Raw genomic sequence first — 21,949 nt, forward strand, 5'->3', positions numbered from 1 at the left:
TAATAATAATAATAATAATAATAATAATAATAATTTGACAATACTTTTTTTCAGGTAGTGTAGTGTACTTCTGTTTTTGATCTAAGAGAAACAAACTAAAAATGTCACTATGAAGTATGGACTAAACGAGAATATTATTGTCCCAAAAACGTCAAAGTTAGCCTTTTTGCCAAAGATGCACAAAATTCTAGGCCTTATTAAATTACTTCTGCTCAGTAATATTTTATAAACCAATTTTCATTGTTTTTTTTTCCTGATTTTCTTCCCTTTTTCTACAATGCATTGGCAACTACACTACACTTAGACAGAAGGAGCAGTTCTACCCTGCCAAATGCTCATCATGAATCAAGAATTTGGCTTTACAAATGCACAACGGTCTCTAGGAGGTAGAAATGGACACAGATCTTCTCCCGTCTTTGTTTTCGGGACACATTCACCTCCAGCTGAGCAACAACAGTGGAGACCGCACTGCTGCATGGGAAACTTCAGACTTTAATGGGATTACTCAGACACACACTAATCGAGTGAGAGCAGGTGGAGAATTAAAAAGATCACAGCCCCCTGACAAACTGAAAGACATGCTTAAAATGGAGACAGCATTACACAAGCATCCTCAAAAGTCTTCGAGACTTATGCTGAGTTTGGTTGTCAACGCTTGCATTGTGAACACCCAAACCACCTTTCACCTCGGGTTCACTCTAACTTTAATTGAACTTAAATTGCGGTATTTGCACTTGAATTAGAATGTGCCTTTTTTTGCGAATCAAATACTCTATCAAGTTATCTTGTGGTAATCTGAACTGGAGAAGAAGAAGATATGTTTTCTTAGAGTTGCCTTTTTTCAATTGCAGAGAGAAATGGAAAAGCAGAAATGCATTTATAAAAGTGATGAGCAATCAAGTCATCAACATTTCTCAGCACAAAAAGATGCGGGTTGTGCAGCAATCGTCATATTCAGCATTGGATTGCCTAAACCTCTTTGGAATTGCAGTCGACTTCTAAAGAAAAATACAGGGTCGTTAAATTGATTACATTGTTAAGAATGATTACAAATGACTGTTTATAAAAGAACGAATCAGTTTTTGCAATCACTTGTGCTTTGAGGACCAGAAATGAATTATTTTAGTGGAAAGAAATTAGTCATTTGAGACTGGCATAAGAAGCTTCGACAAGTTTTTTTAATTTTCTTTCGAGACTGCGGTTTCCTAATCTTGAGGCCACCTCTGAATGAACTTCTTTGTCGCCAGTGAAATTGGTGTGTGTGTTTACCTCAGGCAATACTAAACAGCAATATCCTGCATATGCAAATGGAATTCAAAGCAGTCATATGCAACCGTATTAACATGCACAGAAACCATGTTGCCACTTTGAGTTCAATGAGTCATCAAGATTGTGTTGCTAACAGACAATTAAACTAGAGAAAACGGGAAAAAAAAAGTGATTTTACAGATACTTCCATTATCCATACAAATTAAATCCCGCTCGGCCTGCAGAGATTCCTCGCTTGCCTTTGAGAGTGAGCTAAAATTACATACTATTATGAATGTCTCAACCATTGGGAAATTAACAGATGTTACCCAACACCATCATGCATGACACTTTTCCCAACAAATAACCAAAATGAAGTTTCCCAGAGTCTCACAAGTGTGGATAACGCAATGGTCTGATATTCTCCACGGCCTATGAATTACGGTCTTCTGTGCTGACTCCACAGCTGTGGTATTAGCCCGTTTGCTGGCTTGAGCCTCACAAAGCCTATGTCCAAATGTCAATTCAATGATAGAGGCAGAATTTTGATAGGATGGATAGTTGGATAAGTCAAAAACTTTCAAATCTAATATCATGTAGCTTCTGTAAATGAACATTGTACAATAGGGCTGCATGATATTAGAAATATCTGACATGTTTTGGTGCAATATATAGTGCAATATGAATACGATTTTACCAGATGATTTGAATAGCTCCATTTGGAAAGATTTCATTCATTTAGATTGAGTGGGATGATTGCGACATAGGCTCATTCTAAAAACGTATTCCTAAATACATTTCTGGAGATCACAAATTATGTAGCCAAAAGTACTTATGTCCTCATTTTGTATTTAAAACTAACGCTACGGGGCGGTATGACACAGTTTTCGTGCTTACACGTTGACCGCCATATGGACGAATTTCCCACTATTTCCAGTTTCTGCAGTACAGTGCTTTGTTTATAAATTGTGAGGTCCCGGAACAGATCATGAGAACGGAGAGGTGGGCTGGGGGAATGTGGGTGTCGCAGTTAAAAGTGAAAAAAGGGGGGAGGGAGGGGGGGGGTGTCATGGATGAAAAAAAAAGCAGAGGGGGCGTGTCAAGGACAAAAGTAAAGAGAGTTGGGGATTCACAGAAAAAAAGTGAAAAGGAGGGTGAGGGGAGGGATGAGGTGTGTGATGAGGGGTTATCAGTAAAATGAGGTGCCGGATCAGATTTCAGAGGTGCCGGACCCAAATCTTGTTCTCAAATTTAGCCCTGGTCCAGTATCTTGCCTTGTCGACAGACTAGAGATGCAGAGAGGAGTTGACCATGATGATAGGGTTTAAGTCTGGCAAAGAACAGTTCCAGAAAGTGGGTAAGACAAAAACAGAAGCCATAAAATAAACAAGTAAATAAAGTGAGAATGGGGTAAAATCTGAAAACGTGGTAAAAATCAGGCTAGGGTTTTTCTTTTTCTAGATTGCCTTTTAAAACTGTCGGTTTGGTTTAGGGAAGTGGGTGGCTGGGCCAATTTGTGCTTTTGAAAACACTATTGGTTGGGTTTAGGAAAGGAGGAGAGTGGGTCACTTGGGTCAGTCGATAGGTCAGTCAGTCAGTCAAACAGTCGACAGCGGCCTATGGTGGATTTAAGGAAGAACAGCAGGCGTGAATGACGCTCATGAGAGAAATCTGAGATCTTAAAAAGCCTCTGTTGGATGCAGCTCATGGGATGTATTTGGTACTCTACAGATATGTATATAGTGCTACGTTTTCAGAATGAGCATTGGTTGGATGATCAAGTCATTTTTTATGCAGTGAATCTGCAGAAATTATAACAAATGACAAGCAAAAATAAATAAATAAACAGTGCTTTATGGTTTTCTGGGGAGTCTAACAATATTAAAGTACATAAATTTAACAATCAAATGTAAAATACAATGGTCATCATTGTATAAATAATACAAAAATAATAATATTTAATAATATAATTATTTTTAATGAATAATCTAATCCTGCAAAGTGACTATTACAGATATGCACATTGTGATTTTGATGCTCAAATTATATACTGATCACACGTGTCATTTCCAATTGATTTGGATCTTAATTTGATTTAATATCAAATTAATTAGTTGTTTTGTACATTTGTCATAACCAAAATCTCAAATAAGCTATACAGGGAACCATACCATTTGGCACATTAATAATTCTTATTCTGTATAAACAAATAGTTTACAGTTTTATATCAACAGATCATATAATTGTATTTATATTTCACTTTGGTTTTACATATAAACATACTTTTGCTTTTATGACATGTATTGAAACAGATTAAATCATTATGACATCGCTAAGAAGGTAGAATTATAATTAACGGAGTACATATATTTAGCAACATGCTCTGCTGCTAGCAACAGTTGTTTTTCAAAAACATTACATGACATGTTTGTGTTGTTTTACAGTTGGGACCAATATTAAAACATTACTCTATCTACTGTACATCTATCTATAGCTGTAAATCTAATATAGGGGCGCACTGTGACTCAGTGGTTAAATCTGTGGCTTCACAGCAGTAACAGAAAATACAACAATAAACAGCTTTTGTTTATTTTGCTGTGTTACCAGTTCATGCGCTGCTTTAAATGAGGCACCTACAATAATATCTCATACCTATTTAAACAGTATTTAATATCAGATTTAAATTAAGAAGACAGAGTTTGATTACTAATTTACTGTATAACACTTAGTAAGGCTACATTGGCTGAGGGAGGTGAATAGTTAATGTTCTCCTGGAAGTTGTGTGAACTTCCGACTACACCAATACAAGCATAACAATTTTACTCAAGCACTGAATAATCAAAGGGCAAGAGCTTATTCTGTGCGCTTGGTTTCTTGTTGAATAATGATTTGTTTTCAAGCATTATATCAATAATGAAAGCAGACAGAGCAGTTCATGTGCTTTAATCAGACTGAAGGTGCTTTCACACTAGTGAATCCATTCATTTGTTCCGAAACAGGGATTCAAATTGTTACATTATTGCTTTTTGTTCTTGCTGCAGTTTGCTTTTTACACGGCAAAGTTTCTAAATGGAAAATAGCTAAAACAAGTCATGTGTGTGTAAACTCTCCACACACTGGTCAGAGTTTCAGGGTTTATTTTGCAGAGTCCCGCTCAGCTGTCAGGGGGGTGGTGGTGGTTTGGTGGTGCTTGACAGGGTGCGCACGACGTGTCTGAAGAGCAAGGAGGGATGCGGTGGGGAAGGGTGAGAATGGTGCGCGACGTATTTGAGGACTGGGAAGAAGATGCGTGATTTCCGGGAGATTATTACTTGTTTTCGGGCATCTAGGAGACTTGGGGGAGACTCCCGGAACTTCCAGGAGACTTGGGATGTCTGGAATGACATCCCACCCAACTCATAATTCTCTCTTCATACAGCCGTATGCCTAATATATATCCATAAAACACTGTGATATAGCCAGGTTCGGATCGTATCGCTTTCTCACTACAATTCGCTCCAGAGTTTGTTTCAATCGAGCTGAGACCACCTTATTCAGGCAATCTCGGACTGATTGTTTTGCCGCAGATCCGAGCGCGATTGCTGGATTCACATACTATATGCCAAACGAACCGCGTTAACTGGGCAAACGAGACAGGTTCTGAAACAAAAGTCTAGGTGTGAAAGCAAAAGTACTCTAAATTACTGAACAAGAACAAATTTAATAAGCTATAAGCAAATGCTTTACAGTAAATACACACTCACTGGCCACCTTATTAGGTACACCTGTCCAACTGCTCATTAATGCACATTTCTAATCAGTCGATTACATGGCAGCAACTTAATGAATTTAGGCATGTAGACATGTCAAGACGATCTGCTGCAGTTAAAACTGTGCATCAGAATAGGGAAGAAATGTGACTTTGAATGTGGCATGGTTGTTGGTGCCAGACGGGCTGGTCTGAGTATTTCAGAAACTGCTGATCTACTGAAATTTTCATGCATATCTAGGGTTTAGAGGAGTCTCTAGGGTCTCGGAACGCACAACATGTCAAACCTTGAGGCCGATGGATTAAAGCAGCAGAAGACCAAACCAGGTGCCACTCCTGTCAGCTAAAAATAGGAAACTGAGGCTACAATTCGCACAGGCTCACCAAAATTAGACGATAAAAAATTGGAAAAACATTGCCTGGTCTGATGAGTCTCGATTTCTCCTGCGACATTCGAATAGTAGGGTCAGAATTTTGCATCAACAGCATGAAAACATGGATCCATCCTGCCTTGTATCAATGGTTCAGGCTGGTGGAGTTGGTGGTGTGATGGTTTGATTGATATGTTCTTGGCACACTTTGGGCCCATTAGTACCAATTAGCATCTTTAACATTGCCACAGCCTACCTGAGTATTGTTGCTGACCATGTCCATCACTTTATGACCACAGTGTCACTTCCAGCAGGATAACACGCCATGTTATGAAGCTTGAATCATGTCAGACTGGTTTCTTGAACATGACATTGAGTTCACTTTGCTCAAATGGCCCTCACAGTCACCAGATCTCAATCCATTCTTGGGATGTGGTGCAGGAGATTTGCATCATGGATGTGCAGCCAACAAATCTGCAGCAACGGTGTGATGCAATCATGTCAGTAAGGACAAATTCAATGAGGAATCTCTACCTTGTTGAATTTAAACCAAGAGGGACTAAGGCAGTTCAGAAGACAAAAATGGTCCAACCTGATACTACCATAGTAAGGTGTACATAATAAAGTGGCCAGTGAGTGTGTAATAAGTATTATTTTAAATCCACCTTTATATATATATATTCACATATATGTTTCAGTGTGTGTGTGTGTGTGTGTGTGTGTGTGTGTGTGTGTGTGTGTGTGTGTCTGTGTTGCAGATGTGAATCTACTAATGTATTCCAATGTGCCTTGATGCCTTCCTACTTCCTGTCTGCAAAGGCAGCACAGCACTTCAGCTTTCAACCACAGAGGAAAGAGAGAGTAGATTTATCCTACTCAGACAGTGTGGAAACTCAAGCTGGACAGTGGCTGATGATTCACAGACTTCAATCAGAGCACACAGGAGATGAGGTAATCGGGAGTCAATAAAGACCAGGATGAGTAAGGGTGAACTAGTCTGTAGATGGAGGACAGCAAGCACTAGCTGACTATAAAAATAATTGCACTATCAAAGATGAAGGTAGGTCCACATTAACTCACAATTTCATTAGAGTTTGAGTGATTTAGTATTAGCTTGCATCGGGATAGATAAAATATGTACTGTAAAGGCACCAATGGCTAATGTGGACACGTGGAAATCACTCCAGCTGAGCATTTCTAAAACAGATACATGCTACAGTAGATGCTGAAAATTAGGTTTGGTTCACCAACCTCTGGACAAAGAAATGCATGATGTGCATATGAATGAGGGTGAATTGGAAGGACGATGCCTTTTTACAGGTCAGTAGGCATGCTCAGTGGCTTTCCTGTTGGTCCTTTCCACAACAACTTGCAGACAAAACGGGCGTCTGGGATTCGACCCTGCAGATGTCGAGGTGGATAATTTCTGGCAATTTCTATAAAGCGTTGAGAAATAACTTGCTTCCTCGGGCACAGCATGTGAACTTTCAGTACGTGTAGAATGTCTGGATGACCTACCGCATTTGCCAAATGTGGGAAGCCCTGTATGCCACAATGCATTAGCTCTGACCTTCTGTTTCTAGAATGATAAATGAACTGTGCAAAATTTCAGTTCCAATATATATTTGGGCCAATAGTATTGAAGAAAAGTTTGTTGACTGTACATTAAAATGCACAGTACACACATACTGTACTGAGCACATGTGCATGCACAACCTTAGGGTACTGTTACACAGCAAAAACAAGCACTAAAATATGGAAAAAGTGTCATGTTTTCAAAAAGTTTTGTGCTTAGATGTCAACATTGACAAAAACCCAATTACTTACATTGTTTTCTGCTGGATCCCAGGACAGAGGTGCATTGCTGGAAATGAGCGAGCAGACAGGGTTGCAAAACAAGCTCTTGGAGAAAGAATCAGTGAATGCCAAATCCCATTCTGAGAAATACAGTAGCACCCTTAATCAACCAATAAAGAAAAAGAATCACTGCCTTCTCAAAACAACAAATTATATTAAATAAATGCTGGATAATGTATACTGTGCACACACTTTTTAAAGCAGGACATGAACAAGTTGTAAACATGTACAAAAAGTGTTAGATTGGTATCATAAATAGTGAAAAGGCACCAAAATGTCAATGCTGTAGCTGTACTGTAACTTGTCTATAAAACCTAGCAAATTGACAAACTCCTATAAAACTTTGAAACCAAGAAAACGTAAGCTAGCAATTCATATTAAGACAAAGATAATTGTCTTTATAATAAGAAAATTAACTGAACATGCAGGAAGGTAGGTCTACATTAATCAATAATTTCATTAGATCTTGTGTGATTCAGTTTTAGCTTGCTTCGGTATAGATAAAATATGCAATGTAGATGCACCAACGGCTAATATGGAAGCGTGAAAATCACTCCAGCTGAGCATTTCTAAAACAGATACATGCTACTGTAGAAGCTGAAAATTAGATAAAATGTCATTAAATGTTTATTTTTATTATTATTATAATATATATATATATATATATATATATATATTAGGGATGTAACGGTATCAGAATTTCGCGGTACGGTAATACCTCGGTATGAATGTCACGGTACGGTATTTATTGAATCATTTACAGGAAAAAACAAAACTTATGAAAATACTCCAAAAAAGTGCCAAAAGTGTCAATGACATACAAATTAGCCATCTATCTGTAAGCTTTGAAACAGGAACTTCAATTTTAATAAAAAAAAATTATTAAACCATGTAAAAAAATAAAGTTTCAATTTAGTATTGTTGAAAACTCATCACATTCAACATTTAATCACACTCAGCCCATCTACCCAGATGAGAGCTCTGCTAGTCGGACTTCTCATCAAGCATCTCCCGCTGGATCTAATCTCACTATATTTATTAAACGGGATATTTCATTTATCTTGTTGTCTTTATCTAACGACATATTCCCTGACTTTGGTCATTGGAATCTATTACTTGTTCTCAGGTAACGTGTTTTGGCTGAGCGCAAAGATAAGTTAATGATTAATGTAACCACGTACATTCTGTATATTGACTGATCGCCTTTATTTCCTATAATGTAAAAACTTATTGTATGTTATACTTTTAAAATGGCCATTATCGATTCTTAAAACTGATACTCAGCAAAAGAGAGGCTGTGTTTCGTATTTTCACTGAAATTGAAAGGAGGCAGTTGTTATCGGCTCCGTTTTGTTATAAATATCCACAGTGATGACGCTCATGCAGCACGACGCCTCAACATGTCTGCTGTCTAAGTTGCTAATATTAAAATGAAAATAGGCAGTTCCTTAAATCATGTTTACATTTTATTGTTGAGAAAGTGAAACAAGGAAGCCAGGGTGATGTGAATGAAGTTATAAAGTACACTGTTCCCTTTGAAGATTTACCCGTCTCCTCGGTATAATCTGCTTTTCCATATCAAACTGAGAAGAAGAGACTGCAGCCTTGATCAAACTTGCGAAGTCTGAACTTACACGGAGATAATGCAGGACTGAACTGTGCGTGTAAAGCAGGTCGCACATCAGAAGCGACGCTCGGCGGCGCGCCGCGCAGCGCCACGTATTTTAGAATTCTAAACATAGGTTTCTATCAGGATACACACACCGGCGGCTGTCGGCGGCGCCCGGCGACGGCTCAGGACGCAGTTCATTTTTCAGCCGCGCCACAGAGCGCCATCTGATTAGTTTCATGTTAAATATCATTCGAATGTGCGCGTCTGGTGTGCGATACTTTAATCTGTCATGTACGCGCCGTGTCGCGGCGCCGAGCGGCGCTTCTGGTGTGCGACCTGCTTTAGAGTTTTCCAGCTCTTTTCATCCCCGCTTCTAGCAGCACACTCCATTTCCGCATTACTGGATCTGTAGCAACAACAGACCGCAAGGGATGATGGACAAGCATGGGCTGATGGCAATTGTAGTTTTCGTTACCTCCCGTTCGCTTCATTCGCCTGAGCAAATTTTCTCAGAAGACCTATAGTTTTACCGAGTCATGCGACTTCGGTAATATCGAAAAAAATTAATATTGCGGTATGACGGTATTTACAATACCGTTACATCCCTAATATATATATATATATATATATATATATATATATATATATATATATACACGCACACACACTTTTTATTAGTCAAAAGTGCATTAAAGAATTTTATTTGAAGTTTAAGGTACTTAGTCTTTACTTAAACATTTGATTTGTTAAGTTTAAAATGTTTAAAATGTATGTTCTATAATGTATTCTATTTCCGATATATTGTCATTAAAGTTTTAATGAGCAATAGCACACGAGTAGCAGTAAGATATGGCTGTATATCAGCACTAGTAGGAGGCCTGCGTTGTTGTCCTACTAATGATGATATACAGCCATATCGAACCGCTATGAGTGTGATATTGCGTTTAAACAACAGTTTGATGCCATTTTCGTGTATATAAAAAAAGAAAATCAGACATGGGGAGTCTTAAAATACTTTTGTTTGAGGAACTACTTCCTTGACATCTGCAGCTAATGTCAGAACAGCAGAAACTGTTACTAACTCACCAATGTCATTTTAGAGCTAAGATTTTAATGTTTTTCTAGCGTACTGTATAAAGTGACGACAAAACAGGTGATTTTACTCACATTTTAAGATTATAAGGCTGAACGACATGACATGCCATTATTCTAGATTCATTTCCAAGTATTTCTCTGTTGCAATCGGGATATCACAATAATAAACCCTCGAAAAAGCCAACGCAAAGCAATGCCAGATTACTGTTGTGTTTGTCATAAGGAAAAACGCTAATCACATGCAGGCATTTCTTCTTACTTTCTTTTCACTGAACCAGTCTGCAGAAACGAAAATGTGGCATGCATTAGAAACAAACAGATGCCAACCAAAACGAAACTCAGGATTATACAAAGAGTTGCCAACACAAAATACAAACATTTCTGAAATGCGAGTCCCATCTCACAATCAAACTACAATTATATGCTATAAATACAGCACTACAACATAAAGAGAGAGATCAACTTGGAATGTCACTCACCAATTTTACAACGATTTGATCAGCTATAATTTGAAAACATGCAGATCTTTTCTCCTCTAAGGGCTTATTATGTGGTCTTTGTCGCCATCTTGTGGATGGGCAATGTCAACCGTCTTTGCTCTGCACAATAGCTTTGTTTCCATCCAAAAATACAAATTAACTTTATATGCAAAACTGGATTATTACATAAAAGGGGTGGGAATACAGCAGCGTTTTCATCTAAGGAGTCAAAGCAAACAAAATCATCACTTCCTGATTAACTGGTGCCAAATATCATCACTTAAAATGTAATTTGCTGTGGTAGGAGAAGCTGTGTGAATCTTTAATTCATTTTTAAATGACTTGTGCCTCAGAAGGCAATCCTGACATGCAGTGAACGTTGGCTCTTGATTCAGGAGGTAATAAATAATAACACTAATACTGAAATAGTTAAGGCGTTTTAAAATGACCAAAACAACATTTCAGACGTTTTACAATGTGCTCAACCTGTTAGTTTATCCACTCACACACTTTTTTCATCATCACATGATCTCTTATAACAAACTCACATGACTTTTTTAATGCACATACTGGAATTTGTTCTGTAAAAGTGTTTCCATCGCAGTTTATATGCATCTTTTCCTATCGAATAAAAGTTTAAATGCACATTTAAAAATGTATGTGCATCTTGGCATTTCTATCAACAGTTTTTTTTTTTTTTATGCGCATTTCCAAAATGCACATAAAAATAGGTGGATGGAAATGTAGCTAATGACAGGCGGATGAATGCCCTGTATAAAATATAAATATTTAAAATAAGCACTACCCTTATAAATAAACTGCATGGATGCAATTTAAACAACTACATCGACAACCAAGCCTCAAAAGTACATTATGTTGTCCAACAGCCGCAATATTGGTCAAACTGTAGTGAATTTATTGATCTGCTGTCACCACATGTGGGTGGAATAATACAGAAGGGTGAGGAGGCTGTTCTGATATTGCAGAATTATTACTAAGCTATTAGCCAATCAGATTCAAGAAACTTTTTTCCACCAACAATCATAACACAGCCACTGTTTACAGGCTGCAGTACCTGTAAATACTTTATATAAAATACACTTATCTTATTATTATTTTTTTTTTTTTTTAAATGGTGAGATGGAAACATAAATAAATATATTAAATGAGAAACTGATCCTGAGCTGTAAAACTACTTATCACTTGCTGTCATTCTGGAGTGCAGAGGAAGGAAGAAAATAATAAACAACTAAGCAACGCAGATAAGGCGTTTTAGGCAGAAAAGAAATGAAAAGGTGAATGGCATGGATGCAAGAAGACAAAAAGGAATAAAACAGATTTGTAAAGGGCACCATTTACAAATCTATCGTACTCCCTACTAGGCTCAGATTGAGGGATTAGGCCGTATTACTTGGGCTGCTTTTGTGTAGGCAAATCCTGGGTGGAAAGAAACCCAGTGAGGCTTCTGCTGACAAGAAAGGAGGAAAAAAATGGATCCTGTGCAAAAACCATCTCCCTATCTGGCCTATCTTTTCTCTTGCAACCGTCTGTGCTCATTCTCTTTCTGCTCACAGTCCTCTTTCTCTTTTTTACTTTACTCTCACTGTCATGCTCTGCCTTTTTAACCCATGCAGTCTATGGAATATGACCCAAAATCTTCTTTTCTGGCACACACTCGTTGTGCAAACCTTATTAGCTTCACACTCTCCTTTGTCTCTTCGGCAGGCTGCGGAAGTTTCATAAGCAATTTTGGGATATGCTGCCTTTTTTGTGAGTGGAAACAAGTGAAAGTGCGAAAAAAAATTGTACAAAATTTTGTCTCAAGAATTGCTTCTAAATTAAAAAAAAAAAGTCAGTTTTGTAATTTCAGGAAGCATGTGCCTAAACATTCATTTATTTATTTTTCTTTGGCTTAGTCCCTTATTTATCAGAGGTTGCCACAGCGGAATGAACCACCAACTATTTCTACATATGTTTTACCCAGTGAATGCCCTTCCAGCTGCAACCCAGTACTGGGAAACACCTAAGCACTCTCACATTCACACTTATGGCCAATTTTGTTTTCCCAGCTTATAGAGCATATTTTTGGACCCACAGGAACAGATGGAGAACTTGCAAACTCCACACAAGAATGCCAACTGGCCCAACTGGCACTCGGACCAGCGACCTGCTTGATTTCAGGTGACAGTGCTAACCACTGAGCCACTGTGCCGCCCATGTCTTTCTTAAATATATCAGGCCAAAGCCCATTTTTATAAGGCTGCATTTTTTTATTTTTTTTATTTTTTTTTGTGCCCAATGGCACAAAATTATTTGTATTCTCATGACAAGAGTTTCTATATTTCTTTTCAGACTGGGGCATGTAGTCACGTGTGTTCTAAATGCAAATCCCATTTATTATAATTGTTTTAGGTGAAAAGAGTGTTTGCCAAACCAATATAATATGCCAAACCAATTCAATGCACTGCAATAAAAATGTTTTTTTAATACCAAATCATTGGTCCCATTGAAAAAATGTACCATTCATTCATAAACCACACAAAACAGTATATGTGTCTATATAAAAAGTGAGTTTTTTTTGATAACTCTAGCTTTGAATATACTGCACAACAGAAATGTCTGAACTATTTAAGATCTCTGCCATGCTCTTACTCATACAGTATGAAAGCTGCATGCAATATGATTAATGGGTCGGGTAGTAGTACATTCCTAGAATGTGCCTCTATAATGCTGGACCTTCAATATAGTGTATAAAAAGTACTTTCAAGAAATACCCTACGGTGACAAGATCTACTTGCTTTTTTATTTGCTGCTTTTGAGGCTTGTCCAGGGATTTTCTCCTGGCAAATCCTTTGCCCTGTAGTGACTTGTACTAAAACCCCTAATAGTCACCAGAACGGTAAATAAATTTTAAATAAATAAAATTTTAAATACATAAAAACAGTTAGATTAACCCTAACATTGCGAGTAGGGATGCACAATATATCGTTTCGGCATCATTATTGCAATGTGTGAATATGCAATAATCACATTGCAGAATCTGCCATTTTAAGTTGTGATTATAATTAACAAGGAAATAGTTTAATAGCAATAAAAATCACCAAGGAAACCACCTGCTACTCAGTAGGTACTGGATTTGAATTCAAAAGTACTACTCCACCGTTAGAAAGGTACGTTCTTTAAAGTATGAATGTGAGCCGTATGAATGGAACTAGGACGTACTACATCTGCATTTTTTCATGTTCACCATAATGACCTACCCACATCAGTCGCCTCGCTTCATTCCCATTCATGAATTCTCTCGCAGAGCATCATTTTTTTCAAACTCTATGAATTTGTACATACTGCTCGGCACCCAAACTGTTTTAGCATACTATATAGTATTTAAGTATACAATTTCGGAAGCAGCCTAATTTAACCCTACTACAGTGAACACATTTATTTTAGACTATACAATCCCAAGCTAATTTAAATTATTTGTGCACAAGAAGTTATACAATTTGTAGCTTTAACAAAGTTGAATAATTTTTTTTTTCTTACAATTAAGACTATGCACTGTTATTTTACATTTTAACAGCCAGAAAAACATTAATCACTGTCTGTTTCATTTGCATGTTTGTGTTATTGTATTGACTCAAGCTTATAATTTATTATGATTATATTTTATAATAAACACTCACTACACATTTCTTCAAATGATTCATTCATTTTCTTTTCGTCTTGGTCCCTTTATTAATCGGGGATCGCCACAATGGAATGCCCTTCCAGCTGCAATCCAACACTGGGAAACACCCATACACTCTTGCATTATCACACATATACAACGGCCAATTTAGCTTATTCAATTAACCTGTACTGCATGTCTTGGGACTGTGGGGGAAACCGGAGCACCCAGAGGAAATCCACACCAACACTGGAAGAACATACAAACTCCACACAGAAATGCCATCTGACTCAGCCGTAGCTCAAACCAGCGACCTTCTTGCTGTGAGGCAATCGTGCTACACTGCATCACTGTGACACACTTCTTTCCTTATAAAGTTGTTTAAATCATCTTGTGAAATTACATTCATATCTCAATATGTATCACAGGAAAATAATTATTGCAATGTCCGTTTTATCCAATATCATGCAGCCCTGCTAGATTCATGAATTAACAGTTATCGGTCTGCTGCTAACTGCATTCAGTTAAAACGCTTGCTAAACAGGAGATTCCCAAGCCAGCTTAAAGAATCTTATATAGTTAAGGGATACAAAAGCAACAGACAATCGCTTCAACAGAAGATACATTATATGCACTGTCTGCAAATTATAACTGGTTGTCTGTGACAGGTTTCTTGATATACTGCTACAGCCAAAGCACTGTCAAATCAACTGAACATAATGAATGTGTGAAAATAATCCCTTTAAAAAAAAAATATACGCCATGTGTTTGGCTGCCACCAATGAATCGCAAAGAGAAAACCAGGCAACTGTGAAAACCTCTGATTTGTCAAGTGTCAAAATGATAATCATTTATTCTAGGAAGGGCATAACAGCAGCCCTTAATGATATATCTGTGAGACAAGCTAGCAGGCCTGGCTCTGCTTTCAGTGGCTGAGAGAATGTGATACAGCAGCAAGATGAACAGAATGAGGTGAAACCACACACTGTATTAAAGTAAATCTCCTGTATTTAAACGCAATGCTTTATGTTTGTCCTCAACACGCTAAACGCCATTGTTTCGCGCAGGTCACGTGACCAATTACACCGTAATTAGTGACGCCTGAGAGCCTTTTGATTAGTAAAGGTTACAGAAGACTTGTTTAACAAGAATATGAACTATATCCATGAAAACTACAAACGGATTCAAAGCAAAACTTTCCCGAGGACGTCGCTGGATATATGCATTTGGACACAAGGTCTGTTTCTTTCACGTTTTGTCTTTATATTTCCTGTCAACATAATTAAACAGAAACGCAAGCTGTACATTTTAGAGTGAAATATAACAAGCACATACCTGTTTACAATCACACAGCTTTGGTGAATGCATCTTGTCAGGAGTTTATAATCCAAATTCATTTGTGAGGAATCGAGGACTATTTTAACTTGTTCTTTTCGCCTACTGTTTTATAAATAATACTATGATTTGGACGTTAGGTCTGCCGACAGAAAAGGTGTACCCTAATTATGACACCTGATGGCGCGTGCACGCGATAGGAAGTGAGTGCGCCAAAGAGTTAGGGCTTCCTTCCAAATTAATACTTTAGTTTACCTGATATTAGTTATTGCTTACTTTATAGGCCTACTACTGCGGTGAGCTGTGTTATATCTTCTGTTGCATTTATGTTAACTGTTAACTGCTTAATGTAAACCATTTTAAGGCTACAGACAGTTGGCATAACCTTTACTAGTCTATAACTCATCAATTAATATTTATGTCTAGCACCTTTTTTTTTCACAATGGATATTGTAATAGTTACAAAATAAAAATATTTTATAGATCTAATTTAATATAAAATATTGATAGGCCTATAGTAGTAAGTCTGTTAATTTCAAGTATTTTTTTTATTTTTTATTAATTGTTCTCTTTAAATGAATAAATGGAATTTTTAATATTAATGTTAATTTTAATGTTAACAGCATTTCTGCTCTGGCAGAGTAGAAGAGGCATTTACGGGACCATCTCACTCAATGTGTTCTTTTCATAAGGGCTAATCTCTATACCCTAATTTGTTTGAGGGGTTTAACCTCCAGAGTGATATAAAGGATATTAAAGAAGTATAAGAGTAGGGCATATGGATGATCCCTTATAAATGGAACGCTGTGTGCAACACCAAAAAACTTAATTGCACAAAGGATCACGGGGGTCCAACATGTGCATCAGTGTCCAAGGGCTCTGAGTGGCCAGTTTTAGACACTTTGGTTTGGAATGACACTTCAATATGGTGGCTATGGTTGTTTTCACTTTGAAGTGCCCTTAGAAGGGTGATTTATATAATTTTTGCAACTCCCCAATCTTAGGGTTAACACCAAGAAACAGTCTAGCCTTGAAGCTTTATGCCGTGGTTACACTAGAGTTTGTGTGTGTATGTGTGTGTGAAATTCTGTATTGGGTATTGTAGTGGTCACAGCAAAAAGGTAACTGGTTTGAGCCTTGGCTGGGTCAGTTGGCATTTCTGTGTGAAGTTTGCATGTTCTCCCCGTGTTCGTGTGGGTTTCCAGGTGCTCCGGTTACCTCCACAAGTCCAAAGACATAATTATAGGTGAATTGGGTTAGCTAAATTGTCAGTAATGTATTTGTGTGAATGTGAGAGTGCATGGGTGTTTCATCCGCTGCTTAAAACAGATGCTGGATAAGTTGGCGGTTCATTCCACCGTGGCAACTCTGATTAATAAAGGGACTAGGCCGAAAAGATAATGAATGAATGGAATTTTGTTGTACGGTGCTGCAAGAGGGGTGGCATTGAACAAGATGAGTAAACATTTAAAAAAGCAAGCATTAGTCCATATTTATTTATTTTTTGTCTAGGTCATGTTTTGATCTTTTATTTTCTCTAATGCAATCATGTGATGCAGTTTTGCAGATTAGAGTTCACCAAGCTTGAACTTTCCAATGCAGCAAACTGCGAAACTTCGGTCTGCCGCATTCGCGTTCATATGTAAGTCTATGGGGCGAAAAGTGCATTGTGGCTGCATCTTCAGGACAGGGGTTACCTACCCTGTTCCTGGAGAGCTACCTTCCTGCAGAATTCAGCTGTAACAATTATTAAACATACCTGAAACAATTAATTAGTACCTGAAGCAGCACTTGATAAATACAGATGGGTTTATTTGGTCAGGATTGCAACTGAAATCTGCAGGAAGGTAGCTCTGCAGGAAAATGATTGGTGACCCCTGCCTTGAAAGGACCAGTCTAGAAAGGATGCATCCTCTCTTCTCTCTTCCACCTCACAAAGTGGAACCCATTTCAAACTGCAGCATCTATATGCTTATTTTAAAACACCATTGCTGGAAATCAAAACAAAGCTAATAAAGCACTGGAATTTTTATAACACTATAGCCTAAGTGTGTCCCACCGGGTATTGAACAGTTCTACATATGCACTTGCAGTCTTCACACCCACTTGAACACTTGAGCCAAATACAAAAATACATCATCTACTGTAAATGGACAAGTGTTCAGTAGAAAGACCTCATATATGAGTATATAGACAATCCCACTACCTGCTATGTGGTATGGAAGTATTTAGCACACATATTTCATGTCACATGCATATGCTTTTAAGTGGCCAAGTGGAATTGGGACGGGCCCATAGGCTTTAGAATACTGTACATATTTACAAAGACAGTCAGTGAAGATGTTTGACAGATAAAACACAAAGCAATGCATCATTTCAGACATGAGTGAGTGCTTGGCTTTTGTGAGTGGATTTATTTTGTCCATTGAGAGTTTCCCGCTTTTGAAATTAATGTGGCATGATCTTAGATAATGTTTCGTAGAACTCAGTTTATGCATTGTTCTCATATCAGAAATAGAGGATCTGTTGTTTGTCTCTGTGAGGACAGTTATGCTAGACTTTTTTTCATGCACATATTTTATACAAATAAATTACTTATGACATTTCAGACATTTCCCAAAACGTATTTCTCCCCAAAATGAATATCTGTCATCATTTACTCAGCCTCATGTTGATTCAAACCCTAAATTACTTTTTTTTCCCCCCCTCTGTGGAAGACAAAATGAGATGTTAGGCACCATTTGCTGTCATTGTAAGGAACACATGCAATGAATTATATGATGTTTCAATTTCAGATCCTTAACAATTCCATTAACAATTCTTTTGAGGACATTCTCTCAGTGAGCAGACAAATTAAACTTCAGTCTGTCCTTCACACAAAGCTATTATGGCTTCAGAAGACTTGGAATATACGGCATAATTAATTTGCATTTGCATATTTTTCATAGTGTGTCTGCATCTTTTTGTAATTTTTAGCTCATGCGTTATCCTTTTGTTTTCTGCTTCAGAAAGAATGTGTTTTTACAAAGTAGTATAGCTTTTCTATGATGATTCAATTAATGGAGCTGGAAAATATTAACCTAATAACTTTTTTGAACTTGTAGATTAATCTAACAATCTTAATTTAACAATTGCAGAGCAATCGCCTTCTGTGTCATTTAAATTATGTGTGGGAAAGCATTTTGGCTTCCCTGTAAAATATAATGATTACAGAAAAGGTTGTGGTGGGAAATACCTAAATGCTTTCTTAGATTAATTATTAAAATGGTTTTCTGTCTCTGTTTAGCCTGCATTAATGCATTCATTGTAAAGCTGCATGATTGAACATTAAACGTTTGTGATCTCAATTCAAACCTGCACAAAATTAATGATAATTGATAATGATTTGTATATGTTTATTAATCTTTAGAATCGCTGCATTCAAATCTGCATTTGAAACGAGTGATTGAGCTTTTACACTTTTTCAGTTAGTTATAAACAATTAAATAACACAGAAGTACTGGGAAAACAGTTTAAAGTTCAGCTATAAACAGTGATGTTTATAGAAAAGATTAAAATAAAATTTTTTAATGGAAATTGACACTGGTGAATGATGTAGCAATTACATTGTGTAACCAATGAGTGGTGACAACCGTTAAAATTATGTCACCTTAATAGGTTTTCAAAAATGATCCACCTATAATGAAAGACTTTTATGTGTAAATAGTTGAACTGTTAATTGATAATAAATATGATCTGTTGTACAAGATGTTATAGATTTCTATATTTAGCATTATCAGCAACAGTAGCAAAGATACTTTTTCGTATTGATCATTCCTGTTGTTCAGCTGGTTCTTTCTGATTTTTATTTTTATTAAAATTACAAGTTCTAAGTTATGTTTGTTAAAACCAGGGCTTAATTTGTGCTGTAACAAGCCAGATCTGGATCTAGGCACCTTATTTTACTCATCCCTCTCCTCACATGTACTCCCTCCTCCCCGCTCTTCATTTTCCTATGCGACTCCCTAACCTTCTTCACTTTCGTCTGCAACACCTCCCCTCCCCAGCCGCTCTTAACTTTAGTCCACGACGCCACCGACATAGTTTACTGACAAATTTTGTACAGTAAATAAAACTTGATTTTAAAATGATTGAATCTACTATCTATGATTATTTATTGAAGATCAACATTGAACAACTAAAATTAAAACACGCATAGCCTAACACCAACACAGGTCAGATGTGGCTGCAGATGTATAAATCAGCTTTTAAAAAAGGCTTAAAAGAGTGGGTCATGTGACTCAACATGCGGTAGAGAAAGTAATTGGAAAAAATTGTCCTGGAAAGAGTTTATCGATTTTATAGGCTCTGGAAGTCGATGTTTGATCACTTTTCGACTGATCGGCCAAATGTACAAATGTAATTTATATATATATATGTGTATATATATATATATATATATATATATATATATATATATAAAAATAATAAAATAAAGCAATTTTTTTGTATGTCTGAAAAATGCTCCGATTCGTGAGTCAAAAATCGTAGTGTGATCCGACCGGGACATTTGTAATCCATTACACCACTAGTAAACACATATACACTCTCACATGCACACATTTACACTACGGCAAATTTAGTTTATTCAATTCACTTATAGCGCATGTCTTTGGACTTGTGGGGGAAACTGGAGCACCCAGAGGAAACCCACGCTAACACGGGGAGAACATGCAAACTCCACACAGAAATGCCAACTGACCAGGCCGGGACTTGAACCAGCGACCTTTTTGCCGTGAATCGATAGTGCTAACCACTGAGCCACCGTCACCCTGGAGCTGGAGATTATTTCACAAATAATTAAAATTGGAAAATACATACCTTAAGCAAACTCTAAATGATCATTTATCACATCATGCTGAATCACCCGCCCGTTTGCAAGCGTTTGTGAGGTATTTATCAGATAAAGTTTCAGCCAACTCTGAGTCAAAGGAAAATGAATGTCTATAACGCAACTAATGCATGACTCAGACTTCAACTAAACTTGTATGCAAAACCTGTCCGTTTCACTGCTGCCTTTTTACAAGTCATGCATAATGCATTAGTGTTTATTACCATACTAGCCAAATTACCTAACCTAAAGCATAAATATCATAAGTCTTCTGGCCACATACAGCATCTTAAAATGCAGATGCCCTGCTTCACCGTGTCTGATTTTTCCATCTTACTGTTTGTTCCTTTAATGGTACCTGCCTACAAGTGTGACGCTCCAACCATGAGCACCTCACACACCTTTCATCCTGAAGATTAACTTTCAAATAGGTATGGTGAAATTACAGTGCTAGCAAGCACTTGAAGCGGCACTGTCAAATTTGAGCCACTTTTAGTCATTGCTGCACTCAGGTTTTCATTCACTGAATGCCCAGACTCCACGCGGCCTTGAGTGTGTCTAATCTATTTAAACGCTCTCCCATTGGTTCTGCAGCCAGGTTGGATTCATATTTGCTACTTTATTTCGAAAAAGTGATATGAGGTGGTGTGCTATTGTAAGACCTTCTATCTTCTTATCTCTTTCTACCTTTTATCTTCCTCATCTGCAGAACCTTTTCTCTTCTCCTTGGTGGTTCTGTTTTCTTCAAGGTCATCAATAGTTTCAGTTTCTTTTTTTCTATTGTTCGTTTCAGCTGACATTTGCAGTAAAAACTTAAAATATAAATTCACATGGAAAGTATATGTCAACATTATATTGAAACATCTGTTTATAGTTTTCAAAACTAAAAAAATGGATAAAAAAAAATCATGGTTTCACAGTATACCGGAATTGTGATTACTGCTGTAAAATAAGTTCTTTTTAAATATCTGGGGATAAAAAAAAAAAAAACAACCACCTTTCCCCCTATTTAACACCGTATATATATATATATTTTTTTTAGGAATCATTTCAAATGTTTGGGAAGCGTAAACATGCTGTGGTTAAATAATTAAAATAAATCATTGACTTCTGCAATCTTCATTAATTTACAAAATACATATTTCTTTAAAACTTGAAAAGCCATCTTTGGATATCTTTCTTTTATTTAGATATAAAGAGATAAAATAATATATTTTATATTCTTTAGATATAATAATACTAGCACTGTTCAGGACAGGTGCATAGCACATAGGATGCACATAGCAGCATAGGATCTTGTTTTATAAGGGATTTGTTTTTCTAATGTTTGCTGAATCATGTGCTGACCAGTAGCTTTTGATGTGGAGGGTCCTTTTAAGCTGGGAATAGTTGCCCTATAAATAAAATAAATGTAAAAAAAACACGTAAAAAAAAAACAAACAAACTCGGATATACCTTAAAAACGGTATAATAGAAAAAACCTTGACTTTTCCAAACCATTGTAAACCTTGAAAGCGGCTTTTGTCCCATGCTTAATCTATAAACATATTTTATATTCAAAATGAGGAAAATAAACGAGCATTATGAATGTGGCAAACATTATGCAAGTTTAGACCAATTCATCTTTATTTCTTTAGCGCTTTAACGATGTAGATTGTGCCAAAGCGGCT

The 21,949-nt window shown here is 37.0% G+C and overlaps 2 long non-coding RNA genes across 2 annotated transcripts in view; one reads left to right on the plus strand and one right to left on the minus strand.

Moving 5' to 3' along the window:
• Positions 1 to 15,631, minus strand: part of LOC141376859 (uncharacterized) — a 60,347-nt gene extending 44,716 nt beyond the window's left edge. Inside the window, exon 1 of the long non-coding RNA XR_012388146.1 lies at positions 15,410 to 15,631. This is a non-coding gene — a long non-coding RNA (uncharacterized lncRNA). The remainder of the gene's footprint in view (positions 1 to 15,409) is intronic.
• LOC137496833 (uncharacterized) overlaps positions 1 to 21,949 on the plus strand; it is a 565,986-nt gene that overhangs the window by 321,211 nt on the left and 222,826 nt on the right. The window lies entirely within an intron of this gene.

Source organism: Danio rerio, chromosome 12 (assembly GCF_049306965.1).
Source record: "Danio rerio strain Tuebingen ecotype United States chromosome 12, GRCz12tu, whole genome shotgun sequence".
In the NCBI taxonomy this organism is placed as follows: Eukaryota; Metazoa; Chordata; class Actinopteri; order Cypriniformes; family Danionidae; genus Danio; species Danio rerio.